The 20,737-nt window shown below is 40.1% G+C and overlaps 1 pseudogene; it reads left to right on the forward strand.

Annotated features, from left to right (window-relative positions):
• The first annotated feature begins 2,450 nt into the window (after nt 1–2,450).
• LOC127696083 (PRAME family member 8-like) lies at nt 2,451–20,737 on the forward strand (annotated as a pseudogene).

Here is a 20,737-nt window from a genome sequence, read left to right on the forward strand (position 1 = left end):
GGAACAGCAGAAACATGAAAGAAATTTTACTTGCACTTGGTAGACTAGACAGGTATTTTATGTCTATCATAAGCAACACTATACCCTGATTTGAGGCAATTCAGACTGATTTTAGTCGTATGAATAAAATTCACCCAGGTATAGTGACTCAAAGAGTAATACTAGCAGAAAGAAGTATACTGATGCAGGAGGATTGTTAGAAATTAGATTTCAAAATAATCTTAACTTCAGAACAAGACCGAGTCCTGTAATTTCAAACTCATAACTGTGTAATAATTAAGCAAATGAAGAAAACAATCCACAAACTAAGTGATGTGTTCTTAATTAACAAGTGAAATGTTTGAGAGGTGGTGTTGTGTGAGTGTATTCTCTGAGAGAGCTCTGATTCAATTAATGAAATTAATGTTATGAATAGAATTCAAAGAGTGGAGTTTAAAGATCTAATCCAATTCCAGTTTGTTTGTAGGCTTGGCTGCAATAGGGAGGGGTAGGCAGAGAGGTATATAAAATCTTCAGTGCAGATATAGATAATATTCACACACATGGAGCCTGGATAACTGCCTGGTTTGCTGGAACACAGAGACCTATCTGTAGTGCTTAGAACAGGTATGCAATGACTTTCCCATGCAGTTTGCTGTAGAGAAGTTTAGACTCCAGGATAAGACTAAAATTTTAATTTCTGTCTCTTTAGTGAAACATATTGAAGACCTTGGATTTAATTTCAAATGAAGTTTTAACCTAATCTCCAATATATTTCTGTGATAGCTTGTATATTTCATTAGTATAATTATGTATATAATTTTTTGAGACAAGTATGTTCTATGTTGTTGGTCATGTAAATCTGGGGAAGGTATAAATCAGATCATTCTAACATGTTCCTTCCTGTTTCCCTTCACTAAAATTATGTTCTTTATTTGGTTTTTGTGAGACCCTGGCTCACACTGTATACCTGTAGACCATGTATGCTTGAACTCCCCTATAGCTGGAATGACACTTGTGAGCTACACATATGTATCACCTTAGACTTTGATTCGTTTACACAAAGTTTTGACTTTTGGATATGATCTGCTTTTGGGACCCAGGAAAGCATTAAAATTGTAGAATCCCATTGTCATCATCCTGTTTAGTGGGAATTCAATGCTGATCTACAGCACAAGGATGTTTTGTTTGTTTTATTGTTTGTTTTCTTGTTTGGGTTAGTTCTATTAGTTTTGTTGGCAGGTTGCTTTGTTTTTTCTTTTTTCCATTTTTAAATTATTCTTCATTAATAACTTTACATTTTCTTAAATTCTCTTTTTTAAAGTCCAGTCCTTATACCCGTCTGGGTCTGACCTCTGACTGTTCTTCATCCCATACATTCTCCATGTTTTCTTCCTTTTATCATTGATCATTTTATTAATTTACATTTCAAATGTTCTCTTCCTTCCCATTTTACCTAAGCAATACCCCTCCCATCCTCTCTCCTCTTTACCTCTAATAGGTACCTCTTTACCCCACCAATCCACTTCTGCCTCACCCCTCTGGTATCACCCTTCACTAGGAAAATAAACCTCCAAAGGACAAAGGGCATCCCCTCTTATTGATGCAAGTTAAGGCATTAATTTGCCTATGTATCACAATCCAGGGCCCTACTCATGTACATTTTTTGGTTGATGACATAGTCCCTGAGAAATGTGGGGGGTCCAGTCACTTGATGTTGTTTTTCTTCCTGTGGGGTTGCTATCCCCTTCAGCTCCTTAAGTCTTTGCCTATCTCTTCCATTGAGGTCCCCAAGCTCAATACATTAGCTGGATGTGAGTATCTGCAATTGTGTCAGATGGGTGCTGGGACAGCATCTCAGAGGACAGCCATATCTCAGCATTAGCATTAGTGTTGGGGTTTGGAGTCTCCTGTTTGAATGGATCCCATGTTCTCAGTCTCTGGATGGCCTTTACTTCAATCTCTGCTCCACTTTTTGGAACTGTTGTTCCTTTAGACAGGATCAATTCAAGATGAAAATTTTTGAGATGGATGAGTGGCCCCTGCCCTATACGGGGAGCCATGCCTTAGCACTGTGAGTTGTCTCTTAAGGTTCTACCTACACTTTGTTCCATATTTCAGCTAGGTTTATTCACACTGAGTCCTCAGAGTCTCTCCCATTTTTCAAACTTTCTTTCACTCATTCTTTTTTTTTTTTTTGTCTGAGAAAGGGTCAAACGTAAAATAATTTGACCCAAGAATTATGTACCTATTTGAGTAAAAGAGAAGCTCCCATGATGTCAGTGTTGGAGACTGTCTTTACACCACCAGTTTAGAATGAAGAGGTAAATTGATGTCTCTGCATTGCCAGAGCAGTACCTCTGAAACATAGTGGATTATATGATGGTGAGGAAATTTTATCAATTTTGTCTTGAAAGTATAGTCTTTTATGACTCCTTCGCCAGAAGCCTTGGGACTGGAGACCTTAAAGAATGAGTGTTCAGACCCTACCAACAGTCCAGGATTTGGCAAGTCAGACTCTGGTGAGATATTAGGGTTTGGCCATGTACTCTCTACAGGATCTGCCACCCAGACTCTTCCCAGCACTGTTCAAGGAGGCTTTTGCTGGCAGAAACACCAAGCTTATAAAGGCAATAGTGGCAGCCTGGTCTTTCCCCTGTCTGACCCTGGGGACATTGATGAATACTCCTAATGTAGAAACACTGCAGCCTGTGCTAGATAGAGTAGACATGAAACTACTGAAAAGAGAGTTTCACCCCAGGTAAGCAATATCCAAGTACTATAGAAGGAAGCAAAAGGAATATACAAGAAACATGGTCAGGGAGATTAACTTGGTTATAAGTGGATCAGATGCTTCTGAAGGCATCATAATACAGGGATACATGGTTGTTGGAAGCTATTGTTTACTTGTACTGCGGACAGTTGGATATAGATTAGAGTTAAATATGGACTAGAATAAAACAAGCACTCACATAGTGCTCTCAGCTCACCAATGTCAACTTCTACAATAATTCCTTCTCCATACCCATCCTTAAGGACCTTTTGCAGTGCACAGCCAATTGGAGCAAGATGAATGTGGAACAACACCCTGCCCCTCTGGAGTGCTATGATGAGTTGGGTTAAGCCGCCATAGAAAGATTTGCCCAATATTTTCTGGAGCTTATGAATACTCTCAGGGGATATAGCAGACCAAGAACATCTTCTTTGCTACAGATATCTACCATACATGTGGTGAGTGCTGTGTTTTTCATCAGGTGTCCAGACTATGTCATTGCTGGCAGTAAATTGGGAAATATGACTTCTGGATTTGAATAAATACAGGCTTGAAACACATCTGTCATCTGGATACCCCAGAGCTCATGGCTTCTGACACTGCTCAGTTGGTTTGGAAAAAAGGAAGTGAGTGATGTACTTTGGAAGCTGAGCTTAATATGGGGAAAGTTGAATGGGCTGTGGGAACAGGGGCCAAGTGGAGTCAGGAACACAGTTTGTCATTGATACATGGCTTCTGCTTAGACAGACTAACTAGATGCTTTGTTGTGTGCTGATAAACCTGAATGTTCTCTCTCTGTGGTTTTTGACTGTTACCAACCTCACTACCAAGTTCAGGGTCACGAAAGTTCAGTGGGTTCAGGAATGGAAAGAAATTGGTGCTTCATGAGTGAAGCAAAGTTCCAGGTGAAATTGGCATGTATAGAATGAAAGTTTCTTGACACTTCTTTCCATTGTCCTTTGCCTGGGCAACATGTACAAACCTCTTGTGTGGCTGATCATTTCTGTGCACAGAACATTTAATCTAATGTGAGCAACATAACCACACCTACTATGAAGGAGGATTAAAAGGATCACAGACAATTAACATCAAGTCGATTTAGGCTATAGGGCATCTTTGATGCCTAAAGGGAAGAATACAACAGGACAAAGTAAATAAGCTTTCTAGTCTCGTTTTGAAAATTTGATCTTTTTCATTAATGACATCACTACCAGGTACCTGCCTTTATGACACATGTCTATAGAGACTTATTCCTATGGACTCCAAATCTCTATGAAATACCCATAACTTATATAATGGTATCCAATAATATGCAGGTTTCTCTGCTACATAAAGCATTTACTTTACAAAAATCTGTATTTTAAGTCTTCAGTTATAATAAAAAAGAACAAAATAAAAATGTCTCCCTCTGCCAAGTCACTATATCTACTTTATGATTAGTAAACTATCAATAAAATTATTTGAGGTATTTGTTTATATATCATTTTTACTGTCTGAACTGAATAAAGTTTGTAAATTTAAGGACTTTGCCAAAAATGCTCTCTGGAGAGAAGTCAGAATACATTGATGCCAGGCATATCACAGTTTACAATCTTGGGAAGGTGGATAAGGGTGCCAGCTATGGTGGAACATATATGGACATCTAGGCTGGCCACAGGTACAGATGAAGACAATAAACAAACAACAAACCTCTCTTAGGCTCCTTCTTTCTGACTTCTCCCAAAACCTGTCTCCATATCTGAACAGTTTCCTGGCCATGTTCCTTGCTACCAATAAACTCACAATTAATATGCTTTAATATTCTTAAAACAAACAATCCATAGATTGAGATTGCTCACAGGTTAAGAGCACATGCTGCTTTTGAAGAGGACCAAAGATTTGTTTCAGAGCTAATACTCAGGTAGCTATCAAAGGGAACTCAGGCTTCAGGTGATAGGACCCTCTTTTCTGACCCCTGTGGATCCAAGCTCTCCCATGCAGAAATCCACATAACACATATGCAGATATGAACCTAGTTGAAGAAGACTTTAAATTAAAAAGGACCCAGTTTCACAAAGAAATAAAAAATGGCCCAAATAATTGAAATGCTGATATTGATCAGTAGCAGTTGTGTGTTTCTGTAAAGGGAGCATGAGGAATTTCAGTTGTGTCCATTGAGCTCAGTTGGTGAGCAATAGTGTAGGGTGCTCTGGACTCCAGAGTTTGAGCTCCTGCTCATGGGTGAGTGAGAGGATATTAGGAGTTTTTCAATGTACAATACTTATTTATGTATGCATTTTATGTATATTTGTATTCTATTAGCATGTAAGCTTGCATGACAGAAAACAACACCAGAACCCTCTATAGATGGTTTTGAAGTACCAGGTAGTTTTCTAAAACTGAACTCAGGTTGTCTGAAAGAGCAGCCAGGACTCTTTTTTTTTCTTCGATATATTTTTTATTTATATTTCAAATGATTTTCCCTTTTCTGGCCCCCCACTACCCAAAGTCACATAAGCACCATTCCCTCCCCCTGGTCTCCCACCCACCCCTTCCCACTTCCCCATTCTGGTTTTGCCCTATACAGCTACAATGAGTCTTTCCAGAACCAGGGGCCACTCCTCCGTTCTTCTTGTACCTCATTTGATGTGTGTATTATGTTTTGAGTATTCCAATTTTCTAGGCTAATATACACTTATTAGTGAGTGCATACCATGATTGATCTTTTGAGACTGGGTTACCTCGCTTAGTATGATGTTCTCCAGCTCCATCCATTTGTCTAAGAATTTCATGAATTCATTGTTTCTAATGGCTGAATACTCCATTGTATATATACCACATTTTTTGCATCCATTCTTCCGTTGAGGGATACCTGGGTTCTGGCTATTATAAATAGAGCAGCCAGGACTCTTAATTAATGAGGGGTCATTTTTCCAGGCCCATATTTGGTGTCTATTTTGAATAAAGCTTATCATTTTGGCATTATATTTAACTCATTATATTTAAAATGTTTTGTGTACATGTGTGTATTGATGGTTTGCTAGATTGTTTGTTTTTTGAGATAATCACTATGTAGATCTGCCAAAGCAGTACCAGTGTCCTGAGTCATTCCAAGGAAGATCTGGATGTTCTTCACTTCACAAAGTGCTTATTTGTCCATTCACTGGATCTGTGAACCCCATTAAACATGGTGAAATTATAAAAAAGAGTTGTCTCAGCAAGCTACAGGTTGAGATATTAGAGCAGAAATTCTATATCATTCTGTCTACTTATCTGAATACCTAATACAAAAATTCAAGAAACTTCTTCTTTACATGTAGCTAGAGACCCTCTGCACTTTCCTTTTAGTCTCTCTTGACTTTATCTTATTCCTTCTCAGGAATGGAATAAAAGCTGTGAAAACTAAGTAAATAAAAATCAAAATAATTTAAAAAACTGAACAATTTTTATAGTGTAAACTTTAAGAATATTGATAAGAGAGGAGAAAGAAAAAACATGCAGACAGGGGAGATAAGAAACTAAAATAAATATAACCTTAGCTTGTGTCTGTAGATGATGTCTGATATTCAAACAAACTTGTGTGTATAGTTTACACATGCTAATTATCAGTTATAAGTACATACTAACTATAATCACCAAACTTCACAACAATCCTCAAAATATTTATCTTATATAAACATTTGCATATTTAATAATGTTTTAGTGTAAATATAAGTGGCTCATGAAAACAGGTTACTAACATACTTCAGGGAGAACTTCTTTCTTTCATTTTGCAGTGGACAAATTTTAAGTTTTAAACATAACTAGAACCCTATTTACCACTTTTTGTTTTCATTAATTCATTCATTTATACCCTTTACTACCTCATCACACCCTTCCTTTCCTTTCCACCCAGGCCTACCCACCAACCCTTTCTCTTCATTTGCTGCTTCCATTCTCCCTAGAGAAGGAGAGGCACACACTCCTCACCCATACCAGTTACTTTACTGCCCTGTCATACCAAGAAGCATCATGACTAAATGCTTGCTCTCCCACTGATGCCAGACAAGGCAGCCCAGCTAGAGGAAAAGGTTCCAATTAAAGGCAACAAAGTTGAAAGAGAGGCACCTGGCCTGATTTTTGGGAGGCACACATTAAAACCAAATTTCACATCTGCTCAATGTGTATAGGGAGCCTAGGTCTAGACTGTGCAAGCACTTACTTTGTTTGGTGGTTCAGTCTCTGTGAACCCCCAATGAGTCCAGGTGACATGGCTCTGTTGGTCTCCTTCTGATATACTTGACCCCATCTGCCTCCCTTAATCTTTCCTCAGACTTTTCTACAAGACTCCCTGAATTCTGCCTAATGTTTGACTGTGCATATCCATCTGTTGCCATCATGTGCTGGATGAAGACTCTCATATGACAGTTATGCTAGGCTTCTGTCCTTAAGCACAACCAAGTATCATCAAGAGTGTCAGAGTTTGGCTCTCTTCCATGGGGTAGGTATCGGGTTTGTCCAGTCTTTGGTTGGCTATTCCATCAATCTCTGCTCCATGTTTATTCCTACATATCTTGTAGACAGGGACAATTTTGGACATATGGCTTTGTGGGTAATTTGGTGTCTCCCTCCCTCCCCTGGAAATCCTACCTTGCTACTGGAGGTGGCCACTTCATTCTCCACATCTACAGGTGCTGGGGTCTCATCCAGGGTCACTCCAATGTACTCCCAGGAGCCTGCCGCATCCCAGGTCTCTGGATTGTCTTGAGATGGCCCCCACATGGATTGCTTTTCTCTCTCCCAGCCTTGTGGAGACTGCTCCTTCCACCATACATGATCCCCCAAACTATTCCTGTCCCCATAATCTCTCCCATACTGTTCTCTCCAATCAAACACTAATAATATAGGTTTTAATTCCCTTTCTTAATGAGATTCAATCATCCTACCTTGGGCCCTATTGTTATTTAGCTTCCTTGGGTGTTTGGATTGTAGCATGTTTATCTTGTACTCTATGTATAATATCCAATTATAAGTGAGTACATATCATGCAAGTCCCTCTGGGTCAGGATTACCTCACTCAAAATGGATATTTTCCAGTTCTATCCATTTGCCTAAAAATTACATAATATTCTGTATTTTTAATATATGTCTAGTATTCTGTGGCATAAATGTACAAGATTTTCCATATCCAATCTTTGGGTGAGGGACTGGTGGCTTGCTTCCTGTTTCTGGTTTTTATGAATAAAGGTGCAATGAAAGTAGGTGAGTAATTGTGTGTGTGCTATGGAGGAGCAACTTTTGAGTTTATGCCCAGTAGATGTATATCTGGGTCTTGGAGTAGAATTATCTGTAAGAAACCCCCAGATTGATTTCTAAATTTGTTGCACAAGTTTACACATTCACCAGAAATGCAGGACTGTCTCCTGTGTTCAAAATCCTCACCAGCATGTACTGTCTCTTGAGTTTTTATTGAACCAATGCTGATGTGTGTAGGATGGAATCTCAGAGAACTTTCCATTTGCATCTGACTAGAAATTTTGATTATTTCCATGTGTGCTTCTTGGCTATTAGAGATTTCTGTGTTGAAATTTTTCTGTTGTCTTCAGTACCCCATTTTAAATGGGGTATTTGGGTTGTCTAATTTCTTGAGGTATATATATTGTTTGGATATGAGCCCTCTGTCAAATGTACAGTTAGTCAAGATATTTTCCATTCTTTAGGCTACTGTCTTGATCTACTGATACTGTCTTTCCAAACTGAGGATTTTCAGTTTCCTAAGGTCCTACTTAATAATTGTTGGTCTTAGTGCCTGAACTATGGGTGTTCTGTTCAGGAAGCTGTCACCTTTTTCAATGAGTTCAAGAACCCTGACACTATTGATGATATTCTGCAAACAGGACACTAGCATTACTGTCCTATGAGAATTTTCACACAGCCACTGATTAAAACAGATGCAAAGACCCACAGCCATATACTAGACAGAGCTCAGGAAACCTTGTGGAAGAGATGAAGAAAGGATGGAAGGTCAAGGACAGGACAAGAAAACCTATAGAATCAAGCAACCTAGTACCATAGGAGTTCACTAAATTGAATTTGAAGTTATTTTCTTGCATGACAGCTACATCAGAATTTCTAGAGCTTAATGTAGTACTAGATCTGGGATTTGGATGTGCCATATTTCCCTGGCTCTTGCTGGTGGTGTTCCTATGCTGACCTTTAGCTCTCTTGTTGTCTTGGATACCAGCAAGCCTCCTGAAAAGTGGGCAGATTTGTGAGCAGATGGAGTTCAGGGTACAAGGTGCAATTTTCTCTGCTGTGTGTGGCCTAAGGGGGAGGGGGGGCTGGCAGACAAGAACCCTTGGGCAGGGACCTATCAGAACATTTCAGGCGCTGAGAAGCTTGTAGAAATGCAGGCAGATCCATGAACTGGAAAATGGAGCTCAGTGGACAGGATACAGCTGGGTGCCCCAAGAGGATCTGGCAGGTAGGTGACTTGGAGGAGAGTGGATTTCTTTTTTAAAGAGACTATACTATCAGTGTATTTGAACTTGTAAGACTGTGAAACTCTAAGTATTCATATTTTGTATTTGTGATATTAATTAACCTGAGATTGCAGTGATCAAACCCCACAACCAAAAAGGAAAGAGTTATCTCTCAAAAAGGGGTTTTGTGTTAAGTTGGCAGGGGTCAGATGTGCTGGATGATTTTGTGTCAACTGACACATCTTAGAGTCATCTGAGAAGAAGGAGCCCCTGTTGAGAAAATGGTTTCATATGCTTGGACTGTAGGCAAGCCAATGAGAATTTTCTTAGTGATAGATGAGGACTGTCCAGTCTACTTATAGTGGTGTTATCCCTGGACTGGTAATCCTCAAAGAAAGCAAGGTACAGGGAGCAAGGCAGGAAGTAGCATATTTCCATGTCCTCTGCATCAGCTCTTGCTTCTAGGTTCCTGTACTGTTTTTCTGTTCTAGAGTCCTTTGATGATGGACTACAGTGTGGAAGTGTAACCAAATAACCCCTTTCCTCCTCAATGTGTCTTTGGTTATAACCTTTCACCTCAGCAATAGAATCCCTAAAACTGTGTGGTATATGTGTATAGATCTTGGCTATGGGTGAGTGTTAATGTGTGATTTAAATGGTCTTACCACACGGTTCTAAGTGGCCTGGAAGCTGTCATGTGGTACAAGCTGGAAAGGAAAAATCCACATCTTTGCATCCTGAGTGCTAGAATGAAAGGCATATTCTGCAAGGTTTGACTATCCTTTTGGTTTGTTTGTTTTTGTTTTTAAATGTTTTTGTTTATTTAGGTGTTCTCTGCTACCATGGCTTGTCTGGAACTATTTATCCTCTGGCACTTTACCCACCCACCTACCCTATTCTGAAATTAGAGGTCAGAGTCACAAAGACTGAAAGGATATGCTTAGTAACTTAATCAGATTGTAAGCCTTTAGTCATACTTCTTGGACACTGATTTGTGTTTGTGTGAATTGAAGTTTCCTTGTACGTGCTTTCTTGGAAGTTTTCCCAGGATCCATCAGGATAGCAATTCATGGCCCACCCACATTCCTGGAGCTGATAAGGAAGTAGGTACTGAAGGATGAGGCTTTGGTCGTCTCTTGAGAAACTGTTCATTGATCTCCTCCCAGTACTGTAGGTCTTCCTGACAGATTCACTAACGTGAAAACTATGGTGACAACAAGGTTTTCCCTCTATTTCCCTGGAGTGCCTTGATATACAGACTCTAGAGGGTAATATTTCAGGCTATTCTGAGTAGATTAAATGTTCTGTTGACACAAAAAGTTTTCCTCAGGTAAACATGACCCAGGCAACATCGAGTGGGGAAGTAATCCACTGGGTCTGGCAGGATTGGAGCAGAGGTAGATCAGAAGTTTCAATAGCAAGGCTACAGAAGCCCTGACTTCTGTTGCTCTCCAATGACAAAGTACAATTCAGTATAGGGTGGGCAGATGGAAAAGATGTAGGCACAGTGGAAGGAGCCTGACGTTGTCTCTTCCATATGTACTAGTAATACCAGGTCAAAAGAAACTGAATGGAGTCGATTCAGAGGGCTATGGAGGGAGCTCAGAAAGAGCCATTACCTAACACCACGAGGTTCTTATTGGACACTCAGCACTGGAAGAAAAACCAAACATTGCCTAAACCAAATAGGGTAAAGGGAGAGCTGACTCCATGGAAGGTCATCTCTTGCCCACTGACACTTCACCTGTTACCCATAGGAGGTAAAAACTTCAAGTACTCAATATGCAGAATGAGCACCATGATGTTTGGGATGTTTGGACTGGAAGTGAGGGTGCTTGCTGCTCAGCAGAGACCAAGAACAAGAAGAAGGTAGAAAAGCCTGAGCTGGAAGTTGCACAAAAGCCAACTGTGAAGGTGATAACTACTGACCTCTGCTTTGGGAGACTTACAGATGAACACTGAACATACCTCATGGATTGGGCCTGGGAGAGAAACGGTTGCTCACAATTCCAATGTAAAAATGTTGACATTTTGATCTGTCAAAGGCCAGCTTTGACATCCAGAGTAAACTGAAGCTGGGCAGATTTGGTAGCTGATCGCCCAGCTGACTTTTCTCTGAAGGAGCAAAAGTTGATTCTTTGTGGTTGGCAAGAAGTGATCTGTTGCCAGCAAAATACTCCCTGAGGCTGGCAAGAAGGGTTGAAGGATCATACACAATTTCTCTCTCTGTGTCTCTCTCTCTCTCTCTCTCTCTCTCTCTCTCTCTCTCTCTCTCTCTCTCTCTCTCTCTCTCTCTCTCCCTCTCTGTGTGTGTGTGTGTGTGTGTCTCTGTCCCCCCTCTCTCTCTGTCTCTCTCTGTCTCTCTCTGTCCCTCTGTCTCTGTCTCTGTCTCTCTCTCTCTGTCTCTCTCTCTCACACACACACACAAACACACACTAAGACACACACATGGTGAATGAATCAAGCTTCAGTAACCTTTACTTCTCACATACATACATACATACATACATACATACATACACATTTGAAGGGTTTAGCAAAGCTACAACAGTTTTATTTTCAACAGCTTATATATCTCAGCAATATGCATGATACTGATATATACTTGAAAGAAATTCTTTCAAGAAGTACAAAAATAACAATGAACTTACATTCTATTGTGTTTAAGTGAAGGATTACAATGAGTATACTAAGAAAAAACATGTTTCCAAATACCCTCACATAAGCAAATATTTTATGTGTTATGGATAAATATATTATTCCCAAGGACACATATACATTTGTATCCAAGCACCTTGTTATAGATCAGCAAAGTATAAACAAGCAACATCTTTTTCTCAGACAATTCTCTTAAAGCAGGCTGCAATTTGTGGTTAAAATGTAATCTAACAGAAAAAGTCTTTAAGAATATCACAAATCTAATCTTCTATATAAAAAACAATCATTTCTACTTTAAATCTCCAGAGTGCACGTCTACTGAATAACAATTTCTTATTAAATCATACTAGGAAACTGAGGGCAAAAACAGGTACAAGAAATTAATCATCGACAGTGCCTTTCATCACACTGAAGCCACATTAGGAACTCTGCCTCCCACCAGTCAGTTACGACAGACTCTCCACTGTCTTGGCTCTTGGATGCCAGAGAGAACCGATAACTGAGGTACACAGATGTAGCCCAAGGCCAACATCATGTGGGTCTAAGCCCAAAAGGCGTTGGCCTGCACCCAGGCCCTGGGCTGTTGGGGTAGGGGGGGCACCGGTGTGCCAACCCAGCCAGGAGGTTATTTGCCCAGCAGTCTGTCCTAGCACATGCTGCCATTTTGGCTATGGGACACCAGAGAGTTCTGGCAGGTGAAGCCAGCTAACAGTAATAGCCTGAGGCTAACATAGTGGGGGGTCTAAGTCTGACAGGTGTTGGACTGCACCCAGGCCCTAGGATGGCCAGTGGGCCATCTGTGTGCCAACCTGGCCAAGAGGTTGTTAGCTGGGCAGACTCTCCCAGCACTTTCAGGGAGCGTGTCCACACCTGTATTGGCTACCTGACAGAACCAGTTAATAGTCATAGCCCGAGGCAAATATTGCTCAGGCCTAAGCCTGCCAGGCTTTTGCCTAGCCTCAGGGCCTGAGCAGCTAGGCTAGTTTTGTGTGCACCAACCCGATTTGGGGAATGGCTGCCTGGCAGAGTGATCAGCACTCTGATGATCCCCGCAGAAAAGGTCCCCGCAGCATACACCATCAGCACTTCCTGAAGGAGCAAACGGGCACCACCTGGTTCACAGACACAATCTGGGGCAAGGCACACTAGGGCTCCAAGGGCACTCAAGAGGAGGACAGCACATCAGCAATCTGTGACAGGGGAAACCCAACCATCCAGTGTTGCGGAAATAGCCCTACAGCCTCAGAAGAGGCTCAAACATCAGCCAGAGACGAGACCAACTAACGCCAGAGATAACAAGATGGCAAGGGCAAACATAGGAATGCTACAAACAGAAATCTAGGCAATATGACAGCGTGTGAACCAAACTCTCCAACATCAGCAAGTCCTGAATACACCAACACACCAGAAAAACAAGATTTGGATTTAAAATAACTGGTCATGATGCTGCTAGAAGAACACAAAAGGGACATAAATGAATTTCTTAAAGAAATACAGGGAAACATGAATAAGCTAGAAACCCATATAATGGAAACACAAAAATCACTTAAAGATATTAAGGAGAATAAGGCTTAAGAGATAGAAGCCAATAAAGGAGAAACTCAAAAAACAAAAAAACAAAAAACAAACAAAAAAAAACTTAAAAAATGCAGGAGAAAGTGAGTCAAATGGCAGAAGTCATGAAAGAGGAAACACAAAAATCTCTTAAAGAATTAAAGGAAAACACAAACAAGCAAATGAAGGAACTGAGAAAAACCATCCTGGATCTAAAAACAGAAGTAGAAACAACTAAGAAATCACAAAGGGAGACAACTTTGGAGACAGAAAACCTTGGGAAGAAATCAGGGGCCATAGATGCAAATATCAACAACAGAATACAAGAGATGGAAGAAAGAATCTCAGATGCTGAAGATACCATAGAAACCATTGACTCAACAGTCAAAGAAAATGCAAAATGCAAAAAGCTTGTATCCCAGAACATCAAGGAAATCCAGTTCACAATGAGAAGACCAAACTTAAGGATTATAGGTTCAGATGAGAGTGAAGATTTACAACTGAAAGGGTCAACAAATGTCTTCAACAAAATTATGGAAGAAAACTTCCCTAACTTAAAGAGAAAGATGCCCATGAATATACAAGAAGCCTACAGAACTCCAAACAGACTGGACCTGAGCAAAAATACCTCCTGTCACATAATAATCAAAACACCAAATGTACTAAACAAAGAAAGAATATTAAAGGCAGTAAGAGAAAAAGGCCAAGTAACATATAAAGGAAGACCTATCAGAATCACACCAGACCTCACCAGAGACCAGGAAAGCTAGAAGATCCTGGGCAGATCTCATGCAGACTCTAAGAGAACACAAATGTCAGCCAAAACTACTATACCCAGCAAAACTTTAAATCACCATAGATGGAGAAAGCAAGATATTCCATGACAAAACCAAATTTACACAATATCTTTCCACAAACCCAGCTCTACAAAGAATAATAGGAGGAAAACTCCAATACAAGGGGGGAAACTACACCCTGGGAAAAGCAAGATAGTAACCTTCTTTCATCAAACCCAAAAGAAGATAACCACTCAAATATAAAAATAACATCCAAAATTACAGGAAGTGATAATCACTATTCCTTAATATCTCTTAACATCAATGGACTCAATTCCCCAATAAAAAGACATAGACTAACAGACTGGATAAGGAAATAGGACCCTACATTTTGCTGCATACAGGAAACACATCTCAGTGTCAAAGACAAACACTACCTAAGAGTAAAAGGCTGGCAGACGGTTTTATAAGCCAATGGTCTCAGGAAACAAGCCGGAGTAGCCATTCTAATATCAGATAAAATTGACTTTCAACCTAAAGTCATCAAAAGAGACACAGAAGGACACTTCTTTCTGGTCAAAGGAAAAATCCACCAAGGAGAACTTTCAATTCTGAACATCTATGCACGAAATGCAAGGGCACCCTCATTTGTAAAAGAAACTTTACTAAAGCTCAAAGCACACATTGCACCTAACACAATAATTGTGGGTGACTTCAACACTCCACTCTCCTCAATGGACTGATCAGGAAAACAGAAACTAAGCAGGGACACAGTAAAACTAATTGAAGCTTTGGACCAATTGGATTTGACTGATATTTATAGAACATTTCATTATAAAGCAAAAGAAAATACCTTTTTCTCAGCACTTTATGGTACCTTCTCCAAAATTGACCATAACAAGATAGACCACAATAAATATAAGACTGAACTAATCCCATAACTCCTATCAGATCACTATGGTGTGAGAGTGGTTTTCAATAGCAACAAAAACAACAGAAAGCCCACAAACACATGGAGGCTGAACAATCCTCTACTCAATGACACCATGGCCAAAGAAGAAAGAAAGAAATCAGAGACTTTTTAGAATTTAATGAAAATGAAGGCACAACATACCCAAATCTTTGGGACACAATGAAAGCAGTGCTAAGAGGAAAAGTCATAGCCCTGTGTGCCTCCAAAAAGAAAATGGAGAGAGCATACACTAGCAGCTTAACGACACACCTGAAAGCCCTGGAATAAAAAGAAGCCAATTCATCCAGGAGGAGTAGAAGACAGGAAATCATCAAACTCAGGGCTGAAATCACTCAAGTAGAAGCAAAGAGAACCATACAAACAATCAATGAATCCAGAAGCTAGTTCTTTGAGAAAATCAACAAGATAGATAAACCCTTAGCCAGACTGACCAAAGGGCACAGAGAAAGTATCCAAATTAACAAAATTAGAAATGAAAAGGGAGATATAACAAGAGAAACTGAGGAAATTCAAAAAATCATCAGATCCTACTACAAAAGCCTATACTCAACACAACTGGAGAATCTGGAGGAAATGGACCATTTCCTAGACAGATACCAAATACCAAAATTAAATCAGGACCAAATAGATCATCTAAACAGTCCCATAACCCCTAAAGAAATAGAAGGGGTCATAGAAAGCCTTCAAACCAAAAAAAGCATAGGACCAGATGGCTTCAGTGCAGAATTCTACCAGACATTCAAAGAAGACCTAACACCAATACTCTTCAAACTATGCCACAAAATAGAAACAGAAGGAGCACTACGCAACTCGTTCTATGAAGCCACAATTACGCTGATACCAAAACCACACAAAGATCCAACAAAGAAAGAGAACTTCAGACCAATTTCCCTTATGAACATCAATGCAAAAATACTCAATAAAATTCTTGCCAACCGAATCCAAGAACACATAAAAAGGATCATCCAACATGATCAAGTAGGCTTTATTCCAGGGATGCAGGATTGGTTCAATACAGAAATCCATCAATGCAATCCACTATATAAACAAACTCAAAGAAAAAACCACATAGTAATTTCATTGGATGCTGAAAAAGCATTTGACAAAATTGAGCATCCTTTCATGCTTAAAGTCTTGGAGAGAACAGGAATTCAAGGCCCATACCTAAACATAGTAAAAGCAATATACAGCAAACCGGTAACCAGCATCAAACTAAATGGAGAGAAACTTGAAGCAATCCCACTGAAATCAGGGACTAGACAGGGCTGCCCCCTTTCCCCTTATCTTTTCGATATTGTACTTGAGGTACTCACTCAGGCAATTAGACAACATAAGGAGGTCAAAGCGACACAAATTGGAAAGGAAGAAGTCAAACTATCATTATTTGCAGATGATATGATAGTCTACCTAAGTGACCCCAAAAGCTCCACTAGAGAACTCCTACAGCTGATAAACAGCTTCAGTAAAGTGGCAGGTTATAAAATCAACTGAAGCAAATCAGTAGTCTTCCTACACTCAAAGGATAAACAGGCTGAGAAAGAAATTAGGGAAATGACATCCTTCACAATAGCCACAAACAGTATAAAGTACCTCAGGGTGACTCGTACCAAACATGTGAAAGATCTGTATGACAAGAACTTCAAGACTCTGAAGAAAGAAATAGAAGAAGACCTCAAAAAATGTAAAAACCTCCCATGCTCATGAATCGGCAGGATTAATATAGTTAAAATGGCCATTTTGCCAAAAGCAATATACAGATTCAACGCAATACCCATGAAAATCCCAACTCAATTCTTCATAGAGTTAGAAAGAGCAATTCTCAAATTCATCTGGAATAAGAAAAAACCCAGGATAGCTAAAACTATTCTCAACAACAAAAGAGATTCTGGGGGAATTAGTATCCCTGACCTTAAGCAATACTACAGAGCAATAGTGTTAAAAACTGCATGGTATTGGTACAGTGACAGGCAGGCAGATCGATGGAACAGGATTGAAGATCCAGAAATGAACCCACACACCTATGACCACTTGATCATCGACAAAGGGGCTGAAAACATCCAATGGAAAAAGATAGCCTTTTCAACAAATGGTGCAGGTTCAACTGGAGGCCAACATGCAGAAGAATGCGAATTGATCTGTCCTTGTCTCCTTGTACTAAGCTCAACTCCAAATGGATCAAGGATCTCCACATAAAGCCAGACACTCTGAAGCTAATAGAAAAGAAACTGGGGAAGACCCTTGAGGACATCGGTACAGGGGGAAAGTTCCTGAACAGAACACCAATAGCTTATGCTCTAAGAGCAAGAATTGACAAATGGGACCTCATAAAATTACAAAGTTTCTGTAAAGCAAAGGACACCATCAAAAGGACAAATCTGCAACCAACAAATTGGGAAAAGATCTTCACCAACCCTACATCAGATAAAGGGCTAATATCCAATATATACAAAGAACTCAAGAAGTTAGACCCCAGAAAACCAAATAACCCTATTAAAAAATGAGATACAGAGTTAAACAAAGAATTCTCACCTGAAGAACTTTGGATGGTGAAGAAACATCTTAAAAAATGCTCAACTTCATTAGTCATCAGGGAAATGCAAATCAAAACAACCCTGAGATTTTACCTTACACCAGTCAGAATGGCTAAGATTAAAAACTCAGGAGATGGCAGGTGTTGGTGAGGATGTGGAGAAAGACGAACGCTCCTCCACTGCTTGTGGGTTTGCAAATTGATACAACTACTCTGGAAATCAGTCTGGTGGTTCCTTAGAAAACTGGGCACCTCACTTCTGAAAGATCCTGCTATACCACTCCTGGTCATATACCCAGAGAATTACCCAGCATGTAATAAGGATATATGCTCCACTATGTTCATAGCATCCCTATTTATAATAGCCAGAATCTGGAAAGAACCCAGGTATCCCTCAACAGAAGAATGGATGCAAAAAAACGTGGTATATATATATATATATATACACACACACACACAATGGAGTACTATTCAGCCATTAGAAACAATGAATTTCTTTTAGGCAAATGGATGAAGCTGGAGAACATCATACTAAGTGAGGTAACCCAGTCTCAAAAGATCAATCATGGTATGCACTCACATGGTATGCAATCATGGTATGCACTATAGAGGGGCCACTCACTAATAAGTGGATATCATCCTGGAAAACTGGAATACCCAAAACATAATCCACACATCAAATGAGGTACAAGAAGAACAGAGGAGTGGCCCCTGGATCTGGAAAGACTCAGTGTAGCAATATAGGGCAAAACCAGAACAGTGAAGTGGGAAGAGGTGGGTGGGAGAACAGGGGGAGCGAAGGGGGCTTATGTGACTTTCAGAGAGTGGGGGGGCCAGAAGGGGGGAATCATTTGAAATGTAAATAAAAAATATATCCAATAAAAGCAGATTTTAATAATAATAAAAAAAGAAATAACACTTACCTTAGTGAAAAGTACTCAAGTATACAGAAGCCTGGGAAATCTTTTTCACATGCCAGAGACTTCCTTGGATGTCAGGTACTTAAAAAACATAACTTACAAGGGAGGAGTGCTGAGTTTAGATTTATGTAGAAAAAGGTGATTCCAGGTTTGCTGACATTCCTGTTTCACCTGCAGGAGAACGAAACTACAGGTTCTCGATATGAGACATGTAAACTGTACATATTGGAAAATATGAGATGAAGCATGTGACAGTGACTAATCAGCAGAGACCTTGGATGAAAAGCAAGTAGTGAAGGTCCTTCCCACATATGCAGTGAGGCACCACCTGAATGTCATGGTTGACCTGATCTTCACTTCCCACCAAAGTGAAACAGAAGCATTTTTCTTCAATTGGGCCCAGCAGAGAAAGGAATCCCTACAATTGGGCTGTACCAAAATGAAGATCTGGCCTCTGCCATTCCAAATTACCAGAGAAATCTGGGATATTTTTGATCCAGAGTACACCACAGAATTAGAACTGACTGTTGACTGGACTCTATACAGCTAACACATTTTGCTCCCTACTTGGGGCAGATGAAGAATCTTCGCAAACTCTTCCTGGCACCTCTCAACAAGGACACTTACCCTATTATCAATATAGCAAGAATCACAGAAATCAAGTGTGTCAACAAGATTATTTATCAGTTTTCCAAATTCAACTGTCTCCAGCATATCTACCTGAAACATGTCCATTTGCTCAGAAACAAGATGAATCAGGTCCTAGGGTAAGCAATAATGGCTCAGCTACCAAAGCAAATCTCTCTCTCTTAGAAATTATTGGTGCATGATGCCATCCAGTCACTAGGAACAAACATTTACATACTCATAAGAATATGGATGTTATGTCTTGTTTCTATGCATACTGAGTTATACAAGGGAAATTTTATAAGTTAAATCAGTGTCTCAGTTGAGCTCTCATGAAGTAGAGATGTGATTTGGGGTAAAGAATAGGTCAGATCTAGAAAGGATGTTGTAATTCTTCCTGGAATCAGGCTCCTCACCCAGTCAAATGGGAAGGGAACAGAAAGGGGAGTATGTAGTGGGTACTCATTAGCACAGTGTGAGCATGAACTATATGCTCAGATCTCTGAGAACAGTCTTCTATATTCCACCATTTCCCATGGGTAAAATGTTTTGAGCCCAAGTAGTGCTGAGTGCATGGGACAATGGGTACAACTTGGGCTGTAAATGAGAGTAAGTATGACTGCAGAGGGAAAGATCAAATGCAGATTCAATGAGCTCACAGCAAATATTGAGATCCTGGCAGGACTTCCTTGTGATGGAAGTTCTTCTGTGTGCTTTCTAGGCTTAGGGGTTGAAACAGTTTTCAGCTTGAAGGTGAGGCCAGAGGATGAACTGCTGAGTTGTCATGACTGAGCAGTTTCCAACAGTAAGCATCATAGATGATGAACTTGAGAATTTAGTCAAACTGACCATGGGGCACCTAGTTCCTTATATTACTTTGTACATACCAGCAAACCCTATACAACACCATTTGCCAGAACTAACTCCATGGTCTCTCCCTAGGTGCCTGAGGATGCCCTTGGAGACCCTCTCCATCACTCACTGCCAAATTTCACAGCCAGACATGGATTCCTTATCCCGCAGTCACAGTCTCTTTCAGCTAAAACATCTGGAAATTGGAATGACCTTATATGCTTTTGATCTTACGCATCTGAGAGGTCTCCTAGAAAAAGTGGTAGACACTCTTGAGATTCTGGATTTGTCATGGTGTAAGATGAATGACTCCCAGCTCAATGTCCTGCTACCTGCCCTCACACAATGCTCTCAACTCAACAAGATCAACTTCTACAACAGTAACTTCTCAATGCCCATGCTGACGGACCTTTTGCAGCACACAGCTTACTGGAGCAAGATGAATGAGGAACAATACCCTGCCCCTCTGGAGTGCTATGATGAGTTGAATCATATCTCCACAGAAAGATTTGTTCAACTGTGTCAGGAGCTCATGGATACACTCCGGGCAATAAGGCAGCCAAAGAACATGGGCTTTGCTACAGGTATCTGCCCTACATGTTGTGACAACTGTCTCTATGGTCAGGGGACCAAACTTTGTGCTTGTTGGCAGTAA

Source organism: Apodemus sylvaticus, chromosome 11 (assembly GCF_947179515.1).
Source record: "Apodemus sylvaticus chromosome 11, mApoSyl1.1, whole genome shotgun sequence".
Classification (NCBI taxonomy): domain Eukaryota; kingdom Metazoa; phylum Chordata; class Mammalia; order Rodentia; family Muridae; genus Apodemus; species Apodemus sylvaticus.